This window comes from Euphorbia lathyris, chromosome 4, assembly GCF_963576675.1.
Source record: "Euphorbia lathyris chromosome 4, ddEupLath1.1, whole genome shotgun sequence".
Classification (NCBI taxonomy): domain Eukaryota; kingdom Viridiplantae; phylum Streptophyta; class Magnoliopsida; order Malpighiales; family Euphorbiaceae; genus Euphorbia; species Euphorbia lathyris.
The window spans coordinates 31991172-32009000 of record NC_088913.1 but is presented as its reverse complement, the minus strand read 5'-3'; the positions used below and the strand labels follow the sequence as shown (position 1 = coordinate 32009000).

At 37.4% G+C, this 17829-nt stretch overlaps 1 long non-coding RNA gene and 1 other non-coding gene across 2 annotated transcripts; one reads left to right on the top strand and one right to left on the bottom strand.

The window, feature by feature from the left end:
• Nucleotides 1-3082: 3082 nt before the first annotated feature.
• Nucleotides 3083-3189, bottom strand: LOC136228289 (small nucleolar RNA R71). Its single transcript, XR_010688617.1, has one exon. It is a non-coding gene; the product is annotated as a small nucleolar RNA R71 (small nucleolar RNA).
• Nucleotides 3190-15201: 12012 nt separating this feature from the next.
• Nucleotides 15202-16576, top strand: LOC136227644 (uncharacterized). The gene is made up of 2 exons (XR_010688169.1): nt 15202-15420; nt 16359-16576. It is a non-coding gene; the product is annotated as an uncharacterized lncRNA (long non-coding RNA).
• Nucleotides 16577-17829: the final 1253 nt, after the last annotated feature.

Here is a 17829-nt window from a genome sequence, read left to right as displayed (position 1 = left end):
TATATTGGCCACTTTGTTTCCCGTCTTCAAATATTTGGTGATATTGTGACTCAATTGAAATTGCCTAAGAGAAAACTTATTCTTGATTGTAGTACAATGTGGAATGCCACATATGCTATGTTATTGGTTGCATTAAATTATAAGGATAATTTTCCTCATTATGTTCAAAGAGATTTATCTTATCGTACTTTGCCTTCTAATGAGAATTTGGATAAAGCTAAGCTTATATGTGATTTTCTTGAGGAGTTTGATGTGGTTACTAATATTATTTCAGGGATAGATTCTACATCTAACTTATTTCTTTCTAAACTTTGGCATATAAAAAAAGTATTGGATGATGCCAATTTGAGTGAAAATAATTGTATGGTAGGAATGACTTTGAAGATGAAGACTAAGTTTGATAAATATTGAGGAGATTGTAATTTGTTAATATCACTTGCTTGTATTTTGGACCCTATGAACAAGATGAAGTTCATTTAATTTGCTTTTAAGCAAATATACTTTAGTGATGATGCACTTAAGCACTTGTCTATGGTGAATGATAGTTTGCATAGTCTTTTTGGAGAATATCTCTCATCTCATAAAGCAAAAATTATGGAGAAACAATCTCAAAGTCGAAGTCAATCACAATCTTATAGTTCTTTAGATTTTGGGAAAGGTAAATCTAGAGGTAGGGCACAATTTGATAATATGATAAGGATTGAGGACACTCTTCCATCGGAAAAAATCGAGTTGGATATCTATTTAGAAGAAAGAGTTGTTATGCATGATGAAATAGATTCTCCATTTGATGCCTTCCGTTGGTAGAGAGAGCATAGTTTGAAGTTTTGTATTTTGTCAAAGTTGGCTTGTGATATTCTATCAATTTCAATCACAACCGTGACTTCAGAATCAACTTTTAGTGCCGGTGGTAGATGTTAAGCCTAAAATATACCTAAAAAGTCATTAGTATTTACATCAGTTTTGCTACGAATTCGTACTATTTATACCTGTTTAGCGTACTTTTACTTCCAAATATGTTTCTGTCTTGCAAGGTACCTAAATATTTGGTAAAATCCAAATAGGAATGAAAAGAGGTTAAAAACAAAAGAAAAACCCTACAAAAGGAGTCAAAGACGACGAAAATCAAACGCACCAAAACGAGGACGAGGACGAGGTCGAAGTCAAGACAGAGGAAATTACTCCGTGTCGCGATCGAGAATTCTCCGTTCTCGGTCGCGACACGCGTCACCAGCTTCTCCCCCTTATAATTTCGAAGGCTTAATATCTGTTCCCCCATTCTCGGCCGAGAATTTGGATTCTCGGTAAGAGCAGAAATTCTGAAAAGGCTATACGTACACGTTCGTTCACAAAGAAACGCGTCCGTTCGATTGGATAAGAACGCCTCTTCATAGCAGACACGTCCCTTAAACCCGACTCTTCAACATCTCTAAATAAAGAGTTGATTTCAGAGTTGGAGATATAGAAAATTGAAGAGAAGATTAGTATAGAATTAATGCAGAAATTATGAGTCAAGCGATTCAGAGTTAGAAGTTTGATTCTGTAAAAAGCAATATGATGTACACACATTGTTTATTAAATAAATACAAACACAGTAGCATTTAGATTTGTTCATATTAGTTTACATTTTGGTAGTCGATAGACCAATCGCTATTCCGAAGATTCAGCGAGAAGATTTAGTAGAGGATCCGCCCCTGAGTCTGACAAACTCTAACGAGGTTCAAGGAAAGGATTGACAACCCGTTCGCTTGAAAGTCGTCGAAAGTTTCCATGCTTCTTGTTCTCTGTAAACTTGTATCAAATTCACATTTCATCTAATAAAGTTCATTCTATTCGATAGATTTTTATGTAGCACTTTGGTAAATGATCTGAAGTGAGTTCTGGTGTTTTCATTAAAACGTAGTTGAATTCAAAATCATTACAAGAAAACTTTGTTGAACACTTAGACGAATTGATATCTTGGATAAAAGTATTAATTTGGTTAAGGAAGCAATCTAAACCAGTTAGGAGAATTGTTGCGTTCAAATCCTTTTAATTAGAGGAATTTACGTTGTTACATTTTTATAATTTATACAAAGTTTAAAGTTGTTTTCTTTGCTTAATGCAAACAAATACATTTATTTACTTTTCTAAAGAACTAAACGTTTCTGTCTTGTATATTCACCCTTAAATCAGAAGTGATTTCTAACATTCGACATACTCTAGTCTAATTCTTATTCTAGCAATTTCAAAACCAAATCCAATTAAACGATTTTACATATTATAAACCTTAAAAGTAAATCTAACCGATTCAAAATAAGTTTTCGTTAAAAAGCGTTCCATGTGGGTTCGATATCTTTTATTACTACAAGCGTATACCGTGCACTTGCGGAAATCACTCAACAAGTTTTTGGCGCCGTTGCCGGGGAACGCCAAAATTTTTGACAAAAATTTAGATTTTTCGTGTTATATTTCGAATCTAGGTTTACATATACTTATTCAAACTTTTATATTTTATTTATTTCAAATTACTAACATATTTATTTTTCAAATTCTGTTTTGAAGGTAATTTCGGTTCGTGCAAAATTTCAAGTTCATGCGCAGTTCTCGAAGTTCGGGCACTCCACCAAACCTATTAGACCCAGAAATTGAAAGAACCCTTAAAAAGAACAAGAAAAACATGAAAAACAAAAACAAAACTCCAATAAAACCTAGAGATACCGAGCCAGAAATTATGGCTACACTTATGGATTACGCTAGGCCAGGAATGGCCGGTGTAACAAACAGCATAGTTAGACCCTAAATAAATGCAAACCAATTTAAAATTAAGTCAGCATTGCTTAATATGTTGCAAAATAACATAACATTTTACGGGTTGCCTAACGAAAATCCTAACACCCATTTGACAAATTTCTTAGAAATTTGTGACACTTTTAAAATAACAGATGTGACTGTCGAAGCAATCAAATTTCGCCTTTTTCCTTTTACTTTGAAGGATAGAGCCAAAGAATGGTTAACTTCCATGCCAGCCGCAACATTTGCGACTTGGGAACAATTAGCCCAAGCATTTTTATCAAAATATTTTCCTTTAGCAAAAACCGCAAGAGTCATAAGAGAGTTAAGATCTTTTTCTCAAAATGATAATGAAACTCTTTATGAAGCTTGGGAATGTTTTAAAGAACTTCAACGTTTATGCCCACACCACCAACTGCCCGCTGAACTTTTAATGCAAACATTTTATAATGGATTAAATCTTACAACTAGAGGTTCATTAGATGCTATGTCTGGAGGGTTATTCATGAAGAAAACATCAGCCCAAGCAAGAGAACTTTTGAAGGAAATGGCAATCAACAGTAGTATGTGGCCCGCGGAGCGTGGACACATACCAGTGGCGAAACCATCATCCTCAACTACATCACCAGTGGACACATAGTGAATCTTGATCCAGTTGCGATGTTACAAGCCCAATTTTCTGCCTTATCGCACAAAATAGATAGGTTTATGGCACCGTGCGATCCTAATAGTAATACAATCCAAACGGACGTGGATTATGAAGGTATGAGCGAGATTGAACAGGTAAACTTTGTCCAAGGGCAAAACCAAACTAATAACCCTTATTCCAATACTTATAATCCTGGATGGAGAAATCATCCTAACTTTAACTGGAGAGATAATAATAATAATACGAATGCTAATCAAAATCGTACCAATAATTATCAAAATCAATCAAGAGATACGATTAGCACTTTATCTTCTAAGATCGACAAATTTATTGATGATATGAGTGGAAAAATAAGTAATCACGACGATGGTTTTAAACGGATCGAGAATAAATTCGATCAGCTTATTAAAAACCAATCATCTAGCATCCATAATTTGGATGTTCAAATTGGACAACTCGCTAAATCAATTCCATCCAGCAAAGAGGGAAGTCTTCCCAGTCATACGGAGGAAAATCCGAAAGAGCATGTAAAGGCTATCACTCTTCGCTCAGGGAAAAACTACCTATGTTCGGAAATGCCCGAAAATTCAACTTTACCAGGAACTGATTTACCAAAATCCAAAGAAGATTCACCAATAAACTCGAGTACAAAAACTTTTGTACCCAAACCACCTTTTCGACACAAAGTCCGAAATAAGGACTATGACAAACAACTTTTGACGTTTTTAGACAAACTTAAAAATTTGCACAATAATTTGACATTTATGGATGTAATTACGCAAATTCCTAATTATGGTAAGTTCTTAAAAGATTTAATTTCGAAAAAAATTAGTTGGGAAGGAATTTCATCCATTTCGCTAACTGAAGACTGTAGTTCGATAGTGTCAAGTAATTTGCCTACTAAACTCAAGGATCCTGGATGTTTCACCATTCCGTGTAAGTTGGGAGATATTGAATTCCCAAGTTGTTTTTGTGATTTAGGAGCGAGTATAAACTTAATGCCATTGTCTATTTTTAATAAGTTAGGTTTAGAAGAAGATATCAAACGTACCAATATGGTTTTGCAATTAGCGGATCAAACCACTAAAAGACCATATGGTATAATTGAGGATGTTTTAGTTAAAGTTGACAAATTTATTTTTTCTACCGATTTCGTTATATTAGATTTTGCATATGACGTTAATTGTCCACTAATTTTTGGTAGACCGTTCATGAACACGGGACGTGCTCTAGTTGATGTGTCAGAAGGGAAAGTAGTTTTAAGAATAGGAGAAGATAAGATCGAGTTTGATATGAACAAAGCAATGAAATATCCTATGGAGGATTTCGCTTGTATGAAACTTGATTTAGTTGAAGAATGTGTTAATGACATTATTCAAAAAGAAAAAGTAATAGAACCTATAATGGGTGAAGAATTAGAAGATAAGGACCCAGAGCCTTTGATTCGAGAAGATAGACTAGTTCCGCCTTCAATTGTAATACCACCTAAATTAGAACTTAAAGAATTACCAAACCATTTGAGGTACGATTTCTTAGGCGAAGGCAATTCTCTACCTATAATTATCTCTAACAAATTAACGCATATTCAAGAAGAAAAATTGAAGGAAGTTGTTAGAAATAGAATAGGAAGTATGGGATGGCAAATTTCAGACTTAAAATGAATTAATCCTGGTATTGTAATGCACAGAATTCACTTAGAAGAAGATAAGCCACCTAAAGAGGATAGACAAAGACGCTTAAATCCGAATATGAAAGAAGTAGTAAAAAATGAGATTACTAAACTTTTAGACAATGGAATCATTTATCCTATTTCGGATAGTGAATGGGTTAGTCCAATCCATTGTGTACCTAAAAAGGAGGCATAACTGTTGTAAGGAACGACGGAGGTGAATTGATACCTACACGAACCACCACCGATTGGAGGGTTTGTATAGATTATAGGAACCTTAACAAAGCAACTAGGAAAGATCATTTTCCTCTGCCTTTCATTGATCAAATGATCGAAAGGATAGCTGGTCATGCTTTCTATTATTTTCTAGATGGTTACTCCAGATTCTTTCAAATATATATTTACCCGGATGACCAAGACAAAACAACCTTCACATGTCCTTATGGAACATTTGCATATAGGAGAATGCCTTTTGGCCTATGTAATGCACCGGCAACATTTCAATGTTGTATGACTGCAATTTTTAACGATTTCATTGAAGATATCATGGAAGTTTTTATGGATGATTTTTCCGTTTATGGAGATTCTTTCGATGCATGTTTACAGAACTTGGATAAAGTTTTGTCTAGATGTGAAGAAACGAATTTAGTATTAAATTGGGAAAAATGTCATTTCATGGTTGACAAGGGAATTGTTGGTCCCTTATAACGTAACAAGTTAGTTCCAAGGGGGGGGATAGGAACTATTTAAAATTTTGTTCGTTAAGGCTGACTTCTTTTCTCACGAAAAGGTTTACACAGCGTCACAAAGTAGATTCAAGACACAAGCTTAGTCAACTTGTGACTAAGTCTACTTCTTTACTTGAGTCATGAGATAGCACTTAGAGTCTATTCCTGAACTCAGCTTCTTAGCAAAACTAACTCAGCATGAGTTCTTTACTTAGTCAGTTTTAAGCAAGCAGTATATATTAAAGGAGTTTAAGGGTTAGAAAGATATTACTCAGCAGACTTATCCTGGTTCGGCCTCTCCGCCTACGTCCAGTCCCCGGAACGCGTTCCGAGCTTTTTGAATTCTCTACTGAGCTCTTTAAAGGTAGAGCACGAAACCTTTTACAAATAGAAGCTGAGTATAACAAGAGTACCTTCCTCTATACCTCTACTCACTCTTATGCTACCGCTGAGTACTATAACCGAGTACTCAGCCTCTCCTTTCTATTCTTCTAGAAATGATAATAAGATTGTCCTAAACAACAATTGCTAAGACACTTTAGATGATTGGAAATCACTCTAGACTTTTACACAATAATATGAAAATTAGTGTAAGGTATTTGCTTTGCTTTTCTCACAGAATCTTCGAGTATGAATTTGGTCAGCGTTTCGACAACTTGAAGTTCTGTATCGATTGAAGCAAATGGATGGCCTTTAGTGACACTTGAGGCACCTGGTCATTTCGAATTTCGAAATAACCGTTGGAGGGAAACGGCTTCCTGTCGTTGTCACTCTGGGCGTGCTCAGCGTCGTTGGCCAATAGAATCATTGCATCTTCTGTCTTCGTCAGTCTTCAGCAGAATGTTTCGACATTTAAGGAAAAGTCCACGAGACAGCTTTCTGCGCCTTCTGATCTTTTCCCAAAAGTAGAAATACTTTGTCTGGAAGTTGAACATTGTCTGCCGTTGTCCAGACTGCTTTGTCGTCTAACTCAGCAGCTTCTTCTTGAAGCTTTTGCCACGAAGGCTTCTCGATCCTTCTCTTGCTGAGTTGTCGTTTTAGTTGATGCGGCTTCGTTTTGAACTTTTAGGCCGAATGGTCTTGATGTGTTGACTTGGGCTTGAGTTCCCTTTTATGGGCCTTTGGGCTTCTTAATCTCAATGTCTTATACACAATTTAAACTCAACATTGAACAAACACATTAGTGTAATAAATCAAAGCATTTTAAATTTAATGTGTTATAATATTTTTATCATTACTTAAATAATTTTGTCAAATCAAAATCATGTGGAAAGGTGTTTCAACAAACTCCCCCATTTTGATGTTGGCAAAAATATTCAGTCGAAGAACTCAGTGTTGAGCTCCCCCATGATAGTAGACCTTATTTTGTCAAATAACTCCCCCGTAAGGGTTGAGCTACTGACTTAGTTTTACTCTAAACATTTCAAGGTTTAATTGAGTAAGTCTAAGGTCAGTTTTCAGAGATAGGTCAGCTCATGGAACATATTCTATTTAACTCAGTTTTACGCGGAAGTTTTAAATATCAGAGAGCACTGAGTATGCTTTGTTCAATGAGTTTTAGTTAAATGGACATATAAGAAGTGGTCAACATGCATGATCAACACAGCAGACATATCATCAATTAATATAGACAGTGTAGCACAGTTGATTCAATGAAGATGCGTTTTAACAAATTATATTAATTACTTAAGTAAGCATCGCATAAGAGTAGTCATTACGAAAAAGATAGAGATGCATATAATTTGTTTTGAATTTTAAGTCAGCACAATAGGGTTCACAAAAAGAACACAGATATAAAGGTTCAAAAACAAACGGTAGCTATCCTAGTCAGTACAAGTTAAGCTACTTTTGTTTGCCCTTGCCCTTGTGTTGAGGCTGACTAACTGAGGTTTGCTGAGTTCTTGGGGCTTGTTCTTTCTCCCTCGTTTTGCCATCATCAGGTTTGGGAATGAAGGTGGCTTCAATTGCAGCTTGAGAGAGGCGTTGAGAAAATGCCTTTAGTTTTCTCATGCTTTCAGTCATTCCATCGAAGATTGGAACACCATCATCCACAATTGATCGAGGAATTCTGATAGATGCAGCACTCAGCATACTTAAGACAGCGGCTTGAGATTTGCCAATCTAGTGCATGGTTTCAGTGAGCATGGCAAAGGCTTGATGAAACATCTTTAGCAAAGAGGATTCATAATACTCACGCCGATCATTGATTTTGCATACATTGCTGAAGGTTGCTCGAGAATACTTCAGAATCTCGTTGGTTTTAAGCTCGTTAGTTGCCATCTCTTGTCTGTTTAAGTTCAGCAGACGCACAGCTTCGCTAATTTGCTCAATGGAGCATTGAGAGGAGTTCAAAAGCTGGTGATTGGTTTTCTCTTGCTCAGTGTGAAGCTGGCTGAAGAGATTATGTACTTCAGCAGAAGTAGCATATGCTGAGTTCACAGCTGACAGTTGATGAAACTCCCTTTTTAGTGAGTTTATATGGTTGACCATGGTCAGCTGGAGTTCGGCCAGCTTTATAAAAGAGTCCTGCCTGGGCTGTTGAGATTGGAGAGTAGTCATGACACTCAGAAGATCCTTCATACCTTTTATCTCAGTGAGAAGCTGAGTGACAGACGAGAATGGAGTTGTCTCAACAGTGTTAGATTCAGCGGCATTGGTACTGGATTGATGGAGGTCCTGGATGACAGCTTGAGCTGAGTCAACAATTCTGCGACCAGACTCAGAGGCAATGAGGTAGCTAAAAGTTCCATCTTGTGTTGGCCCAGATGCCGGAGGTGGAGTAGAACCGAGTAAGGGCAGTGTTTGGTTCTGCTCAGCATTAGAAGGCCCAGCATTATCAGCAGCTGGCCTAGAATTTGGATTGTCAGTTGAAGCTGACCGAATCTGATTCTGCTCATTGAGTTGGGGAAGTGGAGGATCAGCAGAAAGAGTTGCTTGCTCAGTGTCAGGCTGAAGCTGACTAGGTGATAGAATGTTAGGAAGTTCAGTGTCCACCTGAGCAGGAAATTCCTTAGCTTGCTCAACAGTTTGAGGAGCGAAATCTTCGAGCACTTGCTCGACATTACTCTGGTTGGCGGAGGCATTTAAGTCGACATGTTCCTTTTGAGAAACAGAGGCTTGATTTTCTGGTAAATCTGGTTGAGTCGCAGGTGGGTTAGAGAAGTATTTAAGATGTACCTCGGTCAGGTCAGTTATCTCATCTCTCAGTGGAGAGTCAGCCATAAGGTTAATGACGGGTGCTCTAAAAGCTCTCTTCTTTCTCAGTCTCTTCATCTTTGGAGGAGTAGGGTCACAAGGAATGGACTCAATGGAGTCAGTGGGTGATTCTTCCCTTTGATCAGCAGGAGCATTTGCTGTGTGTTCGGTTTCTTCTTCATCAATCAACTCAGTGTTGACTGGTTCAAAGTGCTCATCATCTGATGTATCCTCAGTGTCATCCTGACCACCTTCCTCTTCACCAGACTCATCATCCAGTTCGTCCTCAAACTGGTCATCCAACTCTTCCTCATCAAACTGACCACCCAATTGGTCTTGGTCTTGTTCTTCCTCAACCTGTTGCTCAGCGTCAATTCCTTGACTCTGTGCATAGTGTGAGTTAGGAGGAATGATGAAATCAGTTGGCACAGCTTCAATGGGTCTTAACTCAAAATTGAGCTTCTTCCTCTTCCTTAATGGTTGGTCAGCGACCTCTCTTTCTTCTGTTTCAGACTCAGCTTGCCTAGGTCTTTTCTCAGCTGACCTAGATCCACCCGGACTTTGCTGAGTTTACGGCTTTGGTCCTTTACATACAACTTTGATCCTCTCTGGGTTAGAGGCAGCGCCTTTAGATGTGCTTTGCACAGCTTTCCTCTTTCTTTGTGTTCTGCCCTTTCTAGTCACTGCCCCCTCAGTGTTTGCCCCCTCAGCGTTCTGGACAGCTTCTCATTTTCCTTTCTTCGCCACAATTGGTAGGTCATATGCCAAACCAAATAGGGCAGCAGCTGTAATTTCAGTTCTCCGAGCTTGGATTTCCGAAACCGTGTCCACTTTATGATCCTGGAGGATTTGAGTGATGAAGGAGCCCAACCTAAGGGTTCATGTACTTCGTATAAATCCACCGATTATGAAGACAGGCATATTTATCGACGTGTAGGTCAGCATGTGCCATATAAAACACTGCTCAAAGTTGGTTGCTGAGTTGGTGCAGTTGATTTTAGGGTAGAGGAAATTTGTCAGTATGTAATGGGCCATCTTTTGATGCTGACCCATGGAAGTGCTTGAAATTTCACCTACATGTCCCTCAGGTTTGCAGAAGGTCTGAACGTAGTTGGTTTTCTCATGGTCACCTGACTTACGAAGTATTGCTCCTTCGTTTTTCAATTTGAACAGTGAGGCTAGGTACGCTGGGTTTATGAAAATGTCCTTTCCTCGAACTCTGGAGACCAGGTAGTTCCTGTTATCATTGGCAGCTTTTAGGTTGGCATAGAATTCTCTTACCAGCTCAGGGTAAGTAGCATCACGAACTGAGAACATCTCGGTCCAACCGTTGTTCTTGATCCACTCACAAAAGGGATGTTCGATGTCCACGAATCCTTTTGAGAACCACCGCGAGTGGTCAATCTTCCACCCCTGCACACTCTCGAAGACTTGAGTGTAGGTTCGTTCCATTACTTTCTTGCCCTTGTCCTTTTGCTGTTGTTTCCCTTTGGAAGAGGTAGTTTGGACAGCTTGAGCTTTCTTGCTCGGTGTAGTAGCTCTAGCGTGATCACACTGAGTAGGAGAAGTGGGATTGTCATCGGAGCGGTTGTGGGAGAGACCGGCACCTGTTAAGCCCAAAATATACCTAAAATATCATATATAAATACGTTAAATTTACATTGAAATCGTGCTAATTATATTCATTTGGAATACTTTTACGTCTTTATTTACTTCTTTGATGCAAGGTACTTAATTATTTGGTTAAATCCAAATAGGAGCTAAAACGGAGCTAAAACGGAGCTAAAATGGAGGAAAACCCTAAAAAGCGTACCCAGAATACGTACCAGTCAGAAGAACGCTCAAGGAGGACGAGAAGCAGTCAAGAGACGGGGAGATAACTCTCTGTCGCGACTGAGATTTTCATAATCTCAGTCGCGACTTACGAAAGGCGTCACGGAAAAAGAACGAAATCTTCAACTCGCCCCTGTACCCCCTGTCACGACTGAGATTTTCAGAATCTCAATCACGACAGTGAAGTATTCTGCACATAATTCACATGTTTTAATCCAAGAAACGCGTCTGTTCGTTTGGATAAAAGCGACCCTTCACCAACGGACACGACCCATCATTTACAACCCTTCAACAACTATAAATAAGTGATCCATTTCAGAAATTAGGAGGTTGGAAAAGTTAGAGAAATTAGAGAAGAAAGTTATTATGTTGAGTTTCTGATTCAGAAAAGAATCACAAAGTTAGATTACATTTCTGTGTAAACAAACTTGCTGTACACAAGTTGTTATTAGATTAGTTATAAACACAGTATTAGTTTAGTTTCAAAGGTTGATCAGAGACAAGTTTTCATTCTGGTAGTGGACTGACCAGTCTCTATTCCGAAGATCCAGCGAGAAGAATTGACGGCTGAAGCGTATGAGGTTTGACAAACCTACGGAGTTTGAGGGAAAGATTGACAACCCGGATCTCAAAGTTTTCGTTGCAATGCTCTCCAAGTTTCTACTTCTCTGTTAACTTGTGAAGATTCACATTTCATTAATGATATACTTATTTATTCAATACATTCTTTCTGTTGTTATTTTGATATTGTTCTGACAAAATGATTTTCAAAATGATAAATTGGTGTTTTTATTAAAACGTTCTATTCCATCTTATTCATATAAGAACTTTGTTGAACACTTGACAGATTTAGTTTTTATGGATGATATGATCGCTGATCGCGGCTTATCAGACATAAAATACTAGTTTGATTAAGGTAGCAATCTGCTCCGATCCAGAGAGATTTCTACGGTTCAAAGCCATTTAATTGAATAAATTCCTATATTATTTCATGTCCATAATCTTTCCAAAGTTAAAGTTGTTTTCTTTGCTTTATGAAAATAAGTTTTATACCTTCTATTTATTCCAATTACGGAAGTATCTGTCTTGTAATCAAAATCTCAAGACGGAACTGTTCTCTAAACTCGATATAATATTCTTATCTAATCATAATTTACCCAAACCAATTCCATGAATTAAACGAATTTCTTTTGTTAAACCTAAACACGTGATTAAAACTGAATTAAATAAAGTTTTAGTTAAAAAGCGTTCCCTGTGGGTTCGATATCTTTTATTACTACAAGCGTATACCGTGCACTTGCGGAAATCGCTCAACAAGTTTTTGGCGCCGTTGCCGGGGAACGCCAAATTTTTAAAATGGATTGGACCGTTTGTGGTTAATAAAACGTTTGATTATGGAGCTTTAGAATTCGAAAATTCCAAAGGCGATCGATTTAAGGTTAACGGTAATCGATGCAAAATTTATTACGAAGGAGCTCCAATTCAAGCAATTGAATTCGTGGACGAATTCTATGCAAATTAATTTATTTAGTTTTCATATTTTTAATTTATAGTTTTTCTTATTATATGTTCATAATTTTTATTTTTCTTTTTAATTTATTTATTTTCATTTTACTTTTATTTTTATTTTTTATTTTGTGTACAAATAAGTTTTGTAAAATAAAAATCAAATCTAGTCATGTTTTGAAATTTTTTCATAAAGTGTTAAGTGTTTTTGAGAAAAATATATATCCAGAAATCTCAGTTGAGATTCTCCATGATTCAGGATTTGGGAATTCTCAGTTGAGATTACGAAAATCTTAGTTGAGATTTTCAGCATTTTAAACATTTTGATATAACTATAAGAGATTACAGATATCTCATTTCAAAAATTCAGTCAGTTAAATCCAAAAGGTATCAGTTTGACATCTTTTATTTTTAACAGACACAACCTTTCACTTATGAAACCTACACTACAAGAAAATCAAGGATTACCAACAGAATTTACCAGCGGACTAATTTCCGCTGCTGATCACCGACGGATGAGATGAGATGACCAAAAAAGATATTTGGACTTGCAATATGGATTCAGATATAGATTCGATATGGAATAAGATGGAGCATAGTATAAGGGAAGTAGCGAAGGAAGTTCTAGGGGAATCTAAAGGTAGCATGCCACCGGGTAAGGACACATCTTGGTGGACAGAAGAAGTACGACAAGCAGTAAAGAGTAAGAGAGAATCCTATAAACTATTGGGGAAATGTAGGAGTGACGAGAACTACGAAAAATACAAAGAGGCTAAAAGGGAAGTAAAGAAGGTCATACGAGATGCTAGAGCAAAGGTGAATCGGGATCTGTATACAAGATTGGATACGAAAGAAGGGGAAAGAGACATATATAGAATTGCTCGGATGAGAGATAGGAAGACGCGAGATCTCGGAAAAGTTAAATGTGTGAAGGATGTGGACCAGAAAGTCCTAGTTGGAGATAAGGATATCAAGGAACGATGGAGGTCCTATTTTGATGACTTATTTAATGGAGATCGCCAACAAGATGTTGGAGATATAAGTATCCATCACGATATGATAAATCATGAATGCCTGCGGAGAATTCAAAAGGGTGAAGTCAAAATGGCATTAAGTAAGATGAAGTTGAAGAAAGCAGTAGGACCTGATGGCATCCCTATTGAGATTTGGAGATGTTTGGGAGAAAGAGGAATCGAATGGTTGACGACGTTCTTCAACAAAATTTGGAGAAACAATAAGATGCCATCAGAATGGAGGAAAAGTACCTTAATCCCTTTGTATAAGAACAAAGGCGATGTCCAAGATTGTGCCAACTATCGGGGAATCAAATTAATGAGTCACACTATGAAACTTTTGGAGCGAGTGATTGAACAAAGGCTAAGGAGGACGGTGAAGATCTCGAAAAACCAGTTTGGCTTTATGCCGGGAAGATCAACTATGGAAGCCATCCATCTAATGAGACAATTAATGGAGCACTATTGAAATAAGAAGAAAGACTTGCATATGGTTTTCATTGACTTGGAGAAAGCATATGATAAGGTACCAAAGGAAGTACTTTGGTGGGCCTTGATAAGGAAAGGCATTTCGCGGAAATATATTGACATCATAAAGGACATGTATGAGGGAGTATGCACGAGTGTACGTACTAGTGTTGGGAAAACTGAAGAGTTTCCTATTACGATTGGAGTGCATCAAGGTTCCGCACTAAGCCCATTTCTTTTTGCCATCGTTATGGATGAACTAACAAGTTCACTTCAAGATGGTATACCATGGTGCATGCTGTTTGCAGATGATATTGTGTTGGTTGATGAGACGAAAGAAGGAGTGGAGATGAAGTTGGAACTATGGAGGCAAACTTTAGAATCTAGAGGCTTTAAGTTGAGTCGAAGTAAGACAGAATATTTGGAGTGTAAGTTTAGCGGCCGTAGGAGTAGGGAGGCAGGGACAATCACCCTAGATGGGAGAGTTGTTCAGGCCTCGGATTGCTTCCGGTATTTAGGATCTATTATCCAAACGGATGGAGAAGTAGATGGAGATGTTGCCCATAGGATTAAAGCTGGTTGGTCGAAGTGGAAGAGTGCTACGGGTTTCCTTTGTGATCCCGGCATGCCTAATAGATTGAAGGGAGTGAAACAACATTGTTATATGGTACGGAGTGTTGGGCAGTGAAACACTGCCACATCCATAAGATGTCGGTGGCGGAGATGCGTATGTTGAGATGGATGTGTGGTCACACGAGAAAGGACCGGGTGCGTAATGAAATAATTAGGACAAAAGTAGGGGTCACATCTATTGAGAATAAAATGAGAGAAAACCGACTAAGGTGGTTTGGCCATGTGAGACGTAGAGCGCTTGATGCGCCGGTTAGGAGAACCGAAGAGTGGCAAAGGGATGTAGTGGTGAGGGGTAGGGGAAGACCTAAGCAAACTTGGAGGAGGGTGATCGAGAGTGATATGAGTTTATTGGGAATTGAGGAAAATATGGTAGTGGATAGGACGGAGTGGAGGGAGCGAATCTGTGTCGCTGACACGACTTGATTTTCACGGTTTTATATGATGGTTCATGTTAGCCGACCCCGAATCATTTCGGGACTAAGGCTTTGTTGTTGTTGTTTGTTGTTGTTGATCACCGACGGATCAGCAGTGGAAATGAAGTTCCGCTGGTGAGATTTACTCTCACCAGCGGAACGGTCGGTATAATATTCCGCTAGTGAATTCAGGAGCCGAATATTTAATATACCGGCCCATGACCGTAGGTAGTGAAAAAAAAAAAATAATTAAGTAAATATTTTTTTGGATTAGCAGGAATGGCAATTATTCTCCCCCTCTTTTTTTCATTTTGCTTTCAATTCTCCCCCTCTTTTTTATCATTTTGCTTTCAATACTCTCCCTTTCATTTTCACGCTCAGACACGAGCCATTCACCTCAGGTCGATTCATGTCTTTTCCTATCGAGCTCCATGCAACGGACCAGTTGGCCCCTCACCTCAGGTCGATTCGTCTCGCTTTCTCTCTCACACGGATTATAGCTTCGAGCCTCTCCGTCTCTGCCGTCAAGCGCCAGATTTTAGTGAGTTAACTTCTTCATTTTGAATGAGATTTTGCTTTGATTTTGAATGGATTTACTTTTATTTGAATGGATTTGCCCTAATTTTGAATGGGTTTAAGGATTTTCCCCTTAATTTGTGCTTTAGGAAATAATGAGAGATTATATGTTGATGCGAATTACAACATTACATATGTCTGAATCTAATTATTTAGACTCACCTAAGGGTCAATACATTACCTCAATGATTACCCAAACTCAATTCAAAAACTTCTGCCTAGTAACCATAACTTGTGCCATAAACTGAACCATACCCACCTGCACGTCCTGGATTTGAGGGAGGCGATGCATAAACAGAACCATGTGCTGCATATGGATTATATCCTTGTTCTGCTGGACCACCTGTCTGTGCCTGTGTTGGTGCTGCAGCTGCCGCTGCAGCTTCAGCCATGAAATTCTGTAGCACAAAGGATATCATTTGAGAAGAGTACTTCAAAATCTTTAATCAATTATAACCCTCGATTTTTTTTCTATTGTAAACAGATGACAAATATATGTATGTAACAGATGATAAATATGTAAATTCTGCAACCCCATGTTTGAATGCACCAAAAAGTTGTCTAAATGTTTTCCTCACGTGATAAGGCAGATATGGTTATGAAGACTTTAGTCTTGATGATTAGTAGTTGATTATTTGTAGCATGAGAAATGTTAATTTTTGTAATTTATAGAATTAACCTTCATTTCTATTAGCATATATATTCTCTATAAGCATCATTTCTGATATGTTGCACGGACACTTCTAGTTAGCAGCGTTTCTGCATTTCGTGTCCGTGTCCATGTCCATTTTTGTTTCAAGGCTAGGTTATGTTTTAGGAATAACGTTTCCATGTCCATGCCCGTTTCTGTGTCTGTGTCTGTGGAACATAGGTTCTGAACCATTTAATGAATCCGTTGAGCAGGTGCGGAGAGCTGAAGCTGCACAAAGAGAAGAAAGGTATTTGTATAGTTGAAGAAATTAGGGAACTGGAGACCGATTCTGAAGTTTCATTTTGAATAGCTTACCTTATGAGATAGACTTCAGCAGATGTAAATGTTGCTCTGAAGTTAACATATGCTAAACTATTTATTATCATTTTGTCAACTACAAACAAAACATATGCTAAACTATTTATTATCATTTTGTCAACTACAAACAAGATATCAACTATTTGTGATTGAAAGTGATGTGGTATTTTTGCTAACTTAATTCTGAATGTCAACTTTAGAATCCATTTTGCCACACAAATACAATTCAAAATGTGATCAAAGGTATTTGATATGAAGTGCATAATACAGTTCCTTCTTTTCTTCCCATTTATTAAAGTAACACTTTCTAATATGGTTATTAAAGGCGTTCCTCAGATGGAAAAGGCTCTAGACTTTTCTAATGACTATAGCCTAGTGTCTTGTTTGAAACCCTTCTCTGTCTAGACTTGAAGGAAGTGCTTATTATAACAGAATAAGAAATATTATCATGAATACTTCTACTTAAGAGTTTTAAGCCCAGGCCGAAAGGAGAAGAGAAATAAGAATACGACTCTGTAGATGAGTAACTTGAAGATGAAGAGAATGAGATTGAGAACCTTAAAATGAATTTGATCTCCGTGAATGACTTTGATGAGTGATGAAGGCTTAATACATTAGGGCTTGTTGAACTTAGAAAAACGACTACCTGTTAACTAATCATCAACTACTAAAGTCTTGATGATTACAACAATTAACATCACGTGAATGCACCAAAGTTGTCTAATTTATTTTTACTTTAATCACTTTTCTTATGAACAATGAGTTTGCTTATGTTATCACTCATAATATGTGTACTTTGGACTAGCATTAATGCTCTTATATTGGAGTTATATGTTAAATGATGAAAATAGTTATGTTTTATAATTATATTACTTTTAATGTTGACATGTACTTCTGAAATTGGTAAGGGAACTATTGGCTGTTATTTCCTTCTAAAATTGCTCCAGGGCACTTCTGTGCAGAAGGATGAGGATGGTTGTTCTATGTTGCCTATTTTATATATAGAAAATAAGCTAAGTGTATCTGATTTAAAACTCAGCAAATTGACTAATTTTAAGTTTGCACATGCATATTTTCAGGCAAGCTACTAGTTCTCTTTAAATTGCTTATAACATTTTACAGTTAGTGTTAATGAATCATATCCTTGGAGTAAAACTATTCATATGGTTATTGATCTAGATGCCGTGGGAATTGTTGAAACACCTTTCCACATAATTTTGATTTGACAAAATTGTTTAAGAGTAATTAAAAAATATTCTAAACACACTAAGTTTAAATGCTTTGATTTATTCTACTAATGTGTTTGTTCAATGTTGAGTTAAATTGTTTATAAGACACAAAGATTAAAAGGCCCAAAGCCCAATA